Below are 13,110 nucleotides of genomic sequence, written 5' to 3'. Positions count from 1 at the left end.
AAATGAGCATCCCAAGGAGCTCTTATAGTCCTACAAAATGTTATTCATATCCAAGACCACATTTCCAGTCATCAATTCTAAAAGCTAAACTTTCTCAACTCCGTCATTGTCTCTTATGATGGATTGACTTAGATCAGCAGCAGTGGTGGGATTCAGCCAGTTTGCACCTATTCGGGAGAACCAGTTTTAACTTTCTAAGCAGTTCAGAGAACCGGTTGTTGGAAGAAATCTCATTTTTGTTTTTTTCACTTTACAGGGCTAATCCTGTAAGGAAGACAGGAAGGAAACATTCTGGTGTTGTTTCTAGCTAATCTTTATTGCTCTGCTTATAGAAACTGCCTCTCCGGTTAACCTTTATTACATTGTAACAGCTAAGGTGAAGCGCCCATCGACTTGAGTGATGTTGAGTTGGCCATGCCCACCCAATCACATGACCACTGAACCCCATCTACCCAGCTGGTCATTAGGGCAGAGAACCGGTTGTTAAATTATTTGAATTCCACCATTGATCAGCAGTCACCAACTGTTGGTCCACAGACCACTGGTGGTTCACTAGAAAATTTTGGTGGTTCGCAGAAAAATTATTTATATATTTTATATTGCACTCAATACTATTTATCTTTTTTTTAAAAATCATATTAGTGGTCCATGGGATTTAAAATTATGAATTCAGTGGTCCCTGAGATCAAAAAGGTTGGTGCCCCCTGATTTAGATCATTTCTAGGTTGCCCTATCTGTTATGACTCTGGAAAACTTTCGACATACAACATTAAAAAATTAACATAAAGAATTACATAATAATAAAAAAAGGTTAGAAAAATAAGACACATTAGCCATTCAAAAGACAGAAACATCATTCTTCTGTTTTAATTCCCTGGATTGATTTCCTCCCCTTTTTCTGAACTTCACCCAGACAATCAGGATTCTTGAAGTGTGAAGACCAGACACAAGATAAAGTATGAACAAAGCAGAATCAAGTGAAATGATGATTTTCCATGAACTGGAAACCATACAGTGAGATTTCAGTTTAACAGCTCAATTGTGGGATGGAAGTTCAGTTGCCCCCACATGACCATTACATCACAAATTATGTCATTTTTTTATATCTTATATCATTTGAATTATTGCATAATGGCATCATACTTAGAGAGTGCTGTAAAGCACTATGAAGCTGTGTATAGGTCTAAATGCTATTGCTGTTACTCAAATAATGTAGATTGTCTCAAAGGAAATAAAAAAGTAATGTTAAAGTAAAGTAAGCTTAACAATCTCATCTGCATTATTTCAGATGCAAGGGACCTTCTGACAGAAATTGGATCCATTGCATCCTAAGGCCCACTAAATGGTATTTAAATACAGGATCTATTAAATCTATTAAACTGAGGTTTCGTTGTTCTTTTGGAATTACATTTGCTGTTTTTGCAGCCATGTCACGCTGTTGGCTCAAATTCCCTTTGCAATCAATCTCTATTTGAAGCTATTGTGACCAGGCAGGAAACATGGCCAAGTGTGCTCATTCTGTTCTATTGTAATGTTACATCAAGGGAACCTTGCAATCTGAAAATATATTTCTCCACCCACCCCTTTTACAGGCCAAGAAAATAGGGATAGTCCTTTCTGAGCTGCTTGGCCCTCTACATTTTTGTGCAGTGTGGGCACGCGAGCGTGTCGCCTGCCAGCCAGCTAATTTGTGGGTCTCTGCCGTGCATGCGGGAGATGCACGCACATGTCTGGGGTGCAGGGGGTGTACATGTATGGTGGGAGCAAAGGGAGGGTGCAGTGCACTCCCCCATGCCCCATATTTGGTCCCAGGAGGCTTCAGGGAGGTTTGCTCAATATGGGGTGTGGGGGGTCGTGAATGCATGTGCAGAGGGGCGGGGGCACAGGAAGTGTCACACATGCATTGCAGTATGGGTATGATCACGCATATGTGTGCTGTTGCGCGCACGCACACGTGCACACTTTTGGCATGAGAGGAAAAAAGGTTAGCCATCAAAGGTTAGTCCTGGTGGCTTAGTGGCTGGAATGCAGTACTGCAGGCTAATTATGCTGACTGCCAGCTGCCAGCAGTTTGGCAATTCAATTCTCACCAGCTCAAAATTTACTCAGCCTTCCATCCTTCCTTATGGTCAACCAAATGAGGACCCAGATTACTAGGGGCATTATGCTGACTCTGTAAACCGCTTATAGAGGACTGCAAAGCACTGTGAAGCGGTATATAAGTCTAAGTGCTATTGCTATTGTTATTAATTTTGAGTTCTGCTTCCTAACTGAAGAATTAATTTAATTTAAAGATAATATTGAAAAAGAATAGGAATGCTGCTACATTTACCATACATATAAATAGAAAAATATTTTAAAAGTCTAAAGGCCTCATATTTGAATACTGAAGTAGTATGTTCCTCAAAAGAAAGGAATATGAAAAGGGAATTGGAACCTGATGCCAGGATGATTTGCAAGCAATTTATAGAGAGGTTTCAAGAGACAAAAATCAAAAAGAAGTAAAGGAACATAAATCTTAGCGGGAGAAATACAAACAGGCAATAAGAGATGAGATATCAATAGATCAAAACACTTGAGACTAATTTGAAATCAGATGGGCAGTTGGATAACATTATGGCTCAGTTGGCACTGAACTATGTTAAAGGAAGATAATTGCAGAAAAGCTCAATCATTCTTTGCATCTGCTTTCATTGTGCAGTTGTGAGGCTCTGAGCTGGCTTTCCCAGAATCTGAAAAACATAGGTAACTAGAGATGGCAAGAGATAAGCTGTAGGCTTAACAGACTAAACAAACAAATAACATTATCCAACTCAGACAGTATCCATTAAGGGCTTCATATTTTTTTTAAAATGTAATTTATTCCTAAGAGAATCAATCATCTCCAAGGTGTGATGAAGTTCCAAGATTGTTCTTGTTGTTTTTAACAAAAATTAGAAGTACCTTACAGCTTAATCAGAGGTGGTATTCAGCCGGTTCTAAACGATTCTGGAGAACCGGTAGCAGAAATTTTGAATAGTTAAGAGAACCAGCAAATACCACTTCTGGCTGGCCCCGCCTCCAATGTATTTGCTGCCTCCCGAGTCCCAGCTGATCGTTTGGGTCTTCATTTGTTGCCCTGCACAGGAGAATGGAGCTGGAAAGTAGGTTAGGGAGGTGGGGAGGGAATGGGGATTTTGCAGTATCCTTCTCCTGCCATGCCCACAAAGCCATGCCCACAAAGCCACGCGCACAGAACCAGTAGTAAAATAATTTGAATCCAACCACTGAGCTTAATGATGAGTTTGTGTATACTGGTGGGAAGTATTTAAAGTAAAATAATTAAAGATAACTGCAAGGTAAGTTTTGTCTCACAAGCCTGGTTGTTTTTCATCTTTATTTTTAGGATAGCAATAACTCCAATTACCTCCAATAGACCGATCAGATCCCACAGATTAGGCCTCCTCCGAATTCCATCCGCCGGCCAATGCCGACTGGCGACTACCCGGAGGAGAGCCTTCTCTGTGGCTGCTCCGACCCTCTGGAACGAGCTCCCCGTGGAGATTCGAACCCTCACCACCCTCCAGGCTTTCCACAAAGCCCTTAAAACCTGGCTGTTCCGACAGGCCTGGGGCTAAAGAGTTTTTGCCCCCCTTCTCGAATGGTATGGTTGTTGTGTGTTTTTAAATTTTGTATTGTTATGTCTTGTCTTTTTTATCCCCCTGTCTTTACCCCCTTCCCTGATTGAATTGTGAGCCGCCCTGAGTCCCCTTCGGGGAAAAGGGCGGCATATAAATGTAATCAATCAATCAATCAATCAACTCATTCAAAAGAGAACACATTCTGAAATTTTCAAAATCTTTTCCCCTCGTCAGATGCACATTAAAACGATCAAACAGATGAGATATTGAAAGTTTAAAGTACAAAACATGTGAGTATATTTGTGTGTGTAAACACAACACACACATACACTGAAACCAGTTGTCAGCCTCTGCTTCACTTGCTTTTTGCTGCCATGGAAACAGAGGGAGGGCATAGTATTTGGGATGGAAATAATTGGTACCGGAGGATTAGTCAAAAAGGGAGTTTTGTTCTCACCATCTTCTGCGCATGCTGATGGATCTGGACCTGGTCAAGGCCAACCGTCTTGCAAACCAACCTGATGCTGCTGCTTGGAGATGCAACCCACATGACACCTAAGGGAGTTGCAGATTGGGCAATGGGGATGGGGGTTGTTGGAGGGAGGAGGCTGGGCAAATGTTTGATATGTATGATTTCGCACATTTCTGCCTCAGACCTTGCTTTACTTCACTGCTATCTATTCATAACCAGTAAAAGGACTTTTAATTCCACAAACAATGGTGTTGAGAGGTTTCTTTCTTGGTTACTGAGGGAGGCACGCCTGACACCAGTGGCAATGAGTTGATAATGACTCATTTGTCCTTTTTATTTGAATGAGAGTAACATTAATCTGAAATTTAATTCACTTACCATTCTAATTCATAAATATATTTTTCATGAAATTGCCTTCAGGTCCTTGGGCTTTTGAATCAGTTTAGTAATGTTCCCTGCAAAGTTTCAAAATTGCTAATCTGTTGAATATATTTTGTGTAATTAGGTAGAATTTTTCCTTCAAGTTACATCAAACTCTTTTTTTACCGTAATTTGAGAAAATCAACATTTGATATAAAATCTCTTTCAAGTTAAAAATAGATTCAGTAAGGAACTCTTTATTTTTATACATCAGCAGAATTCCTTGCTGGGTGTTTTTTTTTTTTTTAACATTCTGCAGATCAGAAGTTAATAGCAGTTTACACTAAAATTTTAAAAAGAGAAAGAAACATGCAAGTATATTTAAAGGTTAGTAGGATGTCTTTTGGAATAGCAAATCAAATGAAGAATAGAGTTGGAAAAGCACATGAAAAGTTGGCTGATCAAGGAAAGGGCAACATGTGAGTCATGGTAGTGCAGTGGTTAGAATGCAGTATTGCAGGCTAATTCTGCCAGCAGTTCGATCCTGATCGTCTCAAGTTTGACTCGGCCTTCCATCCTTCTGAGGTCAGTAAAATGAGTTCAGTGTCCATGTTTGAGTTGAAGCTGCAGCTGAATTGTTATGATGAAATATTGGGTTGATTCAGAGGTTAGGGAGAAGAATGTCGAACTGCTACAGAAAAAAAACTTGAGTCCTAGGAAAGTAAGAAGTATTGGGGGGGGGGATCAGAAAACAACTCCATCTTAAGTTTCTTAGATATAAGTTGAAGTAGAAAACAGCCATGACAGGCTTTTTCATTACAATACCCTAACCACATTAAAATATATTCTAAGACTCTCTTAATAATGTTGGGTGCAAAAGATCAGGCCCACACATGAAGGTCCAATTAAATTGAATTATTGCCAGGGGGGGGCTGCTACAGGTTCGCCCGGGTTCGGGGGAACCCGTAGCTAACATTATGACCAGTTTGGAGAACCTCCAAATCCCACCCCTGCCTGATCCCACCCATACCATCCCTCCCACCCTGCCTGTCCCAGGAGTCTCCACACAGGATGCAATGTAAATGCAGGACCTGCGCAGAGGCTCAGAGAGGGAGAAAAACAGGCCTCCTGGAAGCTCTGGAGAGCCTCCGGAGCCTGAGGAAGGTGAAAACACCCTCCCGCCATGGTGCTGGAGGCCAAGTAGGCCGTGCCCACCATGGCCACACCCACCCAGCAACTGGGCAGAGAACCTGTTGCTGAAATTTTTGAATCCCATCCCTGCTTATTGCTACTCATACCTATGCAAAGGAATATTCTGAACTAATAGAGCTTGCTTGGAGACATAAGAGTCCATAGAATTCAAAGGGTGTTGGACTTATATTGCTTGTGGCTATGTAGAGATTCTAGGTTGATCCCTCTTTTAACTCCGTCCCAGGTTCTGCCACTCCTTTTCCTTACAATGTTTCCTTACTTTGCCTGCCTTGAAAAACTGGAAATTGCTTTCTAATGAAATAAAATTTGAAGTTTTGCACATCCCTACAGTCAAGGAAAAGAAGAGAATTTTCCAGAATTGTAGCTTTCTAAATCAGTGAATGTATTTATGGTGGCTTTTGGGAGAAGCAACAGGTCTAAAGGAATCAATGGACACTGCAAAGGAGTTCTTCTCCATTGGAAACACTGTTTGCAAATGTAAAATTTATGTTTTCCAAGTGAGAGACCATACAGTGGGCTAGGTAGCCTTTGAATGCTCAGCATCTCTATTTCACAGAAATTAAATTCATTGTGCGACATATGAAATCTGGATCACAAATCTTTCATTAATATTTCTACATCACTGCAATGATTTTTTATGATATCAAACTTCTTTTTAAGATTTCAGATCAAACCATATAATTTCCAGTAATTGTCCTACAGTATAAGAATAAGCCAGTATAACAATCATTTGGAGGCTGAAGATACTAACTTAATAGGTAACTGACTGGCAGACCTTTTTAAAAACAAAATCAAAGTCAGCTTCTCAGCAAGGCAAAGCTCAACTTGGACCACCAAAGAGGGTATAATTAAATACTAGCCGGAATCAACCCCCAATGTCAAATGGCAGATGTCCATTTTAAAATGCTTAAATGCTTTAATCAAAGAAACATATAACTTGCTAACTGAGACATGTAAAGTATATTTCCCCATCCCTGTCAATTATAAGACTGCAAACTCCGAGAGTAGGATAACAATTCCATTGGGGAAGCAGTGATATCTTGGAATGGGTCCAGGCCAGACAGATGGCGCAGAAAAGAAGGGGTAATGAGACATATAATATTAGAGGAACTGTGTTCTTCTCGGTAGCAACGTGGCATTATTAAGGCTCTTGATAGAAAGAAATACCTTGAAAATTGAAAAAAGAATGAGATCAGGAGGAAAAAAATCAAGTGAATTTTGTTTGAAAATTATTCCTTTATTCTTAATTTAAGGCAAATGCAGGGTCCTGCTTTCTATGGAATTGGTATAAAGTCTGACTTCAGCCTGGTTTCTCTTCTGCTTTTGCAACCCAGTTTGAAGGTGGAGGAATCTTCTGTTTTGCAATGAGAACTCTGCTGCTTTGTTCCTTTTTTTAATCATTTTTTTATTTCTTTATAATCTTTATACATATCAGTGTGTGAATGGTGTAACTGGCTAACATACATTTCAATACACAAACATAGTCTTATTATTCCCAAATATTACATTTCATTTCCATTATTTCATATTATTTATACATGCCTTTTATTATCACCTTTCATTTCTGAATCATCTTTCTGTCCTTTTCTTTATCTTAACACATTAATATATAATTATTATTATTATTATTCCTCACTATTTTCTATCCCTATTTTAACTTCCCCCCCTTTCATTTCACTATAATATTCAAAGAAGTATTTTCACCTATTTTGTTGTTCATATTTCCTTTGTTAAATCAAAGTTCCATCCTTTATTCTTCTATTAGTCAATATATCTTTGAACATTTTAGTATCAATCACAATCATTTATATATTTAGGGAATTTCTGTTCATATTCTTTCCAGTTCTTCAATACATACATACATACATACATACATACATACATACATGTATGTATGTATGTATGTATTTAGAGTCACAACCCCTGGTATGCCCAAATATGGGAGGAAGTTTACTGCTTCCATTCTCTGTCTATCAGCTCGTCACAAGAGACCATCCAGACAGAAACCCAATATTTTTACTGTTGTCTTTGTTACATTTGTGTTGTATTTGTGCTGATAAATAAATAAAGGGAGACTAGTATAGATCTATTTAGCTCTCATCAGCTAGCCATACCCTTACTGGGATTAGAACCTGTGCTGTATTGCATTTTAGGAAGATGTATTAACCATTAAGCCACAAGGTTCTCCTCCTTATCAGCTGAGCCAGGGAAATAAGTATGTATTTAGAGTCACAACCCCTCGTATGCCCAAATATGGGAGGAAGAGGCAACAAATGCAACAGTAAAAATATTGGGTTTCTGTCTGCATGGTCTCTTGTGACGAGCCGATAGACAGAGAATGGAAGCAGTAAACTTCCTCCCATATTCATTTGATATTGTATCATTTATACTTGATATTCATTTATATTAAAATAATATCCTGATATCTATCACACTGCTAAAATAATAATCCAACCTGTTCTGATATTAATACACATTGCTGAAATATATTCATAAAATATTCTTTTACTCTATTTTCCCTTATCCATCATCTCTTACCCGCATCCGAACCTTTAATCTTATTTCCTTTTTAGTTTTCCTCCTATATTTGTTCCTTAAATCTTTTATTCCCTCTATTTGACTATGCAATCTAACTTTTTCTCCCAACTCTACCCTTTCCCACTGTCTAATTCCAGAACTATCCATTCCACCACCTGTCTCTTTTCCCCAGTTCTCTTCCAGTTTCTCCCATTCCCTTTTTAGGTCTTTTACATTATTTCCCTCCTTTTTTATTTCCTTAATCACTATTGGTTTGGCAAGATGGATAGATGGATAGAGGAATAGAGGGATCGAGGGTTAGAGGGATAGAGGGATAGAGGATGGATGGATGGATGGATGGATGGATGGATGGACGAATGGATGGATGGAGAGAGACAGGCAGGCAGACAGACAGACAGACAGACAGACAGATGGGGATGTAAGGGAATAATGAATTAAGCTAGCTGAAAATAGAAGAACTCCTCAACATTAATCAATAAGATCCTAAGATACAATTGGCATTGCATCTGGAGATGAAGAGCAAAAAAAGTAATGAGTTAAGAAATAAGACAAGAGAAGATACTGTAATGTTAAAAAGTCATAAAACGTCAACTGTGTGCAAAACAACTTCCTCCTTACCCCCGCTTTCTCATATGTGTATTAAATTTGCTGAGCCACTTAATCAAACAAACCACATTTTAACTATTCAGCAAAATATTTGCTGGCTGATGGTATATATTTGCACATACAGCAAGTGTTGGCAAGATGGTTCATAGATGAGGCAGCTCTATCAGCATTCTTTATAATGAGCTCTTCTTATACTACTGACACCTCAAAATAATTTAAGAAGCTTCAAGTAGATCATATCAATGTTAGCCTGTGTCATACTATGTGTTAAGATGCAAAAAAGCAAAACCCACATAGGCAACTTTAAATAAATTCAACAACTGGAAGCATAATGAAATATCTGATATTACCTGGATGATAGAAACAAGAATTTCAAGAATTCAACATGAGAACTCTTCAATTCTGTCTCCAGTTTACAGCCAGATTGGGATAATTCTGTAACCATTCTTTTCTTCCAAATTAATAGAAGGAAAAGCCTCTAAAATATGACACAAGAATCATCAGCTTAGAATCAGTGGTGTTATTCAGAAGGTTCTGACCAGTTCTGGAGAACCGGTAGCAGAAATTTTGAGTAGTTCGGAGAACCGGTAAATACCACCTCTGACTGGCCCCGCCCCCATTTATTCTCTGCCTCCCGAGTCCCAGCTGATCGGGAGAAAATGGGGATTTTGCAGTAACCTTCCCCTGCCACGCCCACCAAGCCATGCCCACAGAACCGGTAGTAAAAAATGTTTGAATCCCACCACTGCTTAGAACCCATTCAGTAACTGTTCTAAATGCAGGAAGATTGCATGTGAATTACAAGACTTCATATAGACTTAGTTGTGAGACATATTTTACCCTAGTGCCACAATCTTTGCATTTCTTATTTTCCAGACTCAAAGTAAATGACATTGAACTATAAAGCAGATAGCAAGACTAGACTCATATGGATATACACTAAAGTAAGTCCATTGTAGTCCAATAAAAAAATTCAAATCCCTTTTGCTGGAAAACTGTTTTTACCATATTGCTGAAATGTATAGCTTTCTAGTCAATTGCCTAAAAGACAATAGGAATACAGGTAGTCCTTGACTTACCAGTTCATTTAGTGGTGCCATCTTGTTTTTGGCTTCTGTGCATGCACAGAAGCAATTTTTCACTACTGTGCATGCACACATAGTGAGCATCAAGGGCACACGCAAAGCACACACGCATACACGAAGCACATCCCTGAGCGAACCGGCAGTAAAAACATCTGGAACCCATCTCTGCTATAATACTTAGCAAGCAGAATAACTGGGGGGCAGCTATCTATATGAACCTCAGTAGATAGGAGCTGGAAGACTTTCATAACCTACTGGACTCCATCTTCCCAAATACACAATTCAGAGTGGAGGACAAAATGGCTAAACAATTGCCATTATTTTGTGTTACCAGTTGTGAAGTCATGTCCAATCCATCGCGGCCCCATGGACAATGTTCCTCCAGGCCTTCCTGTTGTCTACCATCCTCTGGAGTACATTTAAGCTCACGTCTACTGCTTCAGTGACTCCATCCAGTCACCTTATTCTCTGTCTTCCCCTTCTTTTGCCCTCAGTCTTCCCCAGCATGAGGCTCTTCTCCAGGGAGTCCTTCCTTCTCATTAAGTGGCCAAAGTATTTGAGTTTCATCTTCAGGATCTGGCCTTCTAAAGAGCAGTCAGGGTTGATCTCCTTTAGGACTGACCAGTTTAATTGTCTTGCAGTCCAAGGGACTCACAGAAGTCTTCTCCAGAGCAATAGATCAAAGGCCTCAATTCTTTGGCACTCAGTTTTCCTTATGGTCCAACTTTCACAGCCATACATTGCAACTGGAAAAACCATAGACTTTTGTTGCCAGGGTGATGTCTCTGCTTTTTAGTATGCTGTCTAGATTTGCCATTTTTAGGTGTTATCAACAGACAGGAAGATGGCAGCCTAGAAACCATGACATATCGTTAGAATTCCCACACTCACATATTCTGAGCTTCAACGGTAACCATCCATGGTGTGCAAAAAAAAGAGTTGCATGAGAACACTATATGACAGGGGGAGAACACTCTCAAGCAAAACAACTGAAGATTAACTACGTGAACCTGGGACACATATATTTACCTTCAGTCACAATAGGAATATTTCTCAATAAGGAATTTAGTAAAAATTTCTCTATAATTGTTACATATAGGAGATTCCATTCTATCCCATATAATGATCGTACATGTGTTTGCGGAGTTGAAGAGGTAGAAAACCTGATTCATGTTATTTTATTCTATTTTACATATTTTATGTATTAAATTGTATTTTACCCTATTCTTATTTTAAATTGTTTTAACAGGATTTTATTAGTAACTAGCCGATAAACATGCGTTGCCCCAGTATTTATTTATAGGGGGGAAATGTCCAGACAAACGTAATTTCTAATGTTGGATTTCCCCGCTTACCAGAGGAGATCCCCTTATGGAGTACTGTGAAGTTGTTGCCATGGCAACTCCACTGTGCTGTAAAGTAGAAGCCATTTAAGGCGGTACAGTAGAAGCCATTTAAGGCACAAAAGGCTGTGTCTTAACAGAACACACACCCCAAGGAGTGTTAGGGGTGTCTTACCCCCATAGTATTTTTCTCCAGAGAGTAAGTCATCTGGATACCAAGTTTGGTTGAAGTTGCTCGAGGCTTTCCAGAGTTAGGCTGGAACACACACACACACACACACACACACACACAGCCATTTATATATATTGAACCTTGTATTTTGATATGGCCTATAGGCTAATCAATAAAATTAATTTAGTAAGAATTTCTACTTTAGATGATGGGATTGTTTCTACTTTTTAAAAAAGTAAACTCCTTTTTATATAAATGATTTCCAGCACATTTTATTTATAAGGAGTTTTAAAGCAAATGAGTGTGATAACTTTTCCTACTAGTGATTATACACCGCACTTCTGGGATGTCCATGTATGTCTCCAACAAAGCTTATGATGAATATATCAAAGAAGCCACTGTTGATCTATAATGATGTAGCTTTCAGTGAAAGCACCAGAAACATAAACTATACTAGTAATAAAACTTCTTTAAAAATGTTTCCACTCTCCTGAGATATTTCAGCAGTCAAGGACTCACTCTCTGCTCATCGGCTGTCTGCTCAGAGCTTCCAAGAAGCCCACGTCTGGCTGACTCTGCCATTTCTGATCATTCTTCCAACTTATCTTTGGAGAACAAATTGTCTCCAGCCACTAACATGCTGCTTAATTATAATCACTTGGCTCTTCTCATGGCCGAATATAAGCAGACCTCCTATTTGTAAACATACTAGGCCTTGCACTTATCAGTTATCTTAGCCAGAACTAATGCTGATGTCTATTCAGGAAAGCCAGCAAAAACTTTTGGTTTTTGTCTACTGAAACAGTCCCACCTATTTAATACAACCTATTTCTTCGCCACCCCCAAAACACATAGCAATCCAATGGATCAATTACTACGGAATTTTACCCTAAGCCTGTGATGGCGAACCTATGGCACACAGAGCCCTCTCTGCAGCTATCGCCCCAGTTCAGCTCCACCACGCATGCACGCGCACCTCCCACCAGCCAGCTGATCTTTGGGTCTCTGCCGCGCATACGCAGGGGGAAAGGGAGGCTGCAGGAGTTGCGCGTGCATGCATGGGGGTGGGGATCATGTGTGCATGCATAGGGGCAGGGGGTTGCGCACACATGTGCTGGAGGAGGGGGGAGCACGGGGGATGAGACACACCCTCCCCCTGCAGCCCATTTTTCGTCACAGGAGGCTGCAGGGAGGTCTATTAGGCCCAAAATAGTGGGGGGTCATGCACACATGCACGGGGGTGGATGGGAGCACGGGGGTCATGTGCGCATGCACAGGGGGCAGGTCACCAGGGGGGTGTCACACATTGTATTGTATTGTATTGTATTGTATTTGGTTTATTTGTATGCGCCCTTCTCCAGGAGGGACTCAGGGCGGCGAACAACTCAGGGGGGAGAGGGAACATAAACAACAGTACACATAATTAAAATACACAAAAATCACACAGCCATACCAGTCGAGAGGGGAGGGGAACTCATCAATCCCAGGCCTGCTGGCACAGCCAGGTTTTGACGGCTTTCCGGAAGGCCTGGAGAGAAGTGAGGGTCCAAATCTCCGCGTGCATTACATTATGGGTGCAGGTGCACACACGCTTTCCGCACGTGGCAACAAAAAGGTTAGCCATCACTTCCCTAAGTTCTCATTAGCCTTCATTTGCTTTGGACTGTATACTGCCTATTTTCTAAGTATTGTCTTATTATTT

This window comes from Thamnophis sirtalis, unplaced genomic scaffold (assembly GCF_051295495.1).
Source record: "Thamnophis sirtalis isolate CommonGarterSnake01/CBP01778 unplaced genomic scaffold, rThaSir2_p1.2 scaffold_1, whole genome shotgun sequence".
Classification (NCBI taxonomy): Eukaryota; Metazoa; Chordata; class Lepidosauria; order Squamata; family Natricidae; genus Thamnophis; species Thamnophis sirtalis.
Note: the sequence above shows the minus strand (reverse complement) of the source record.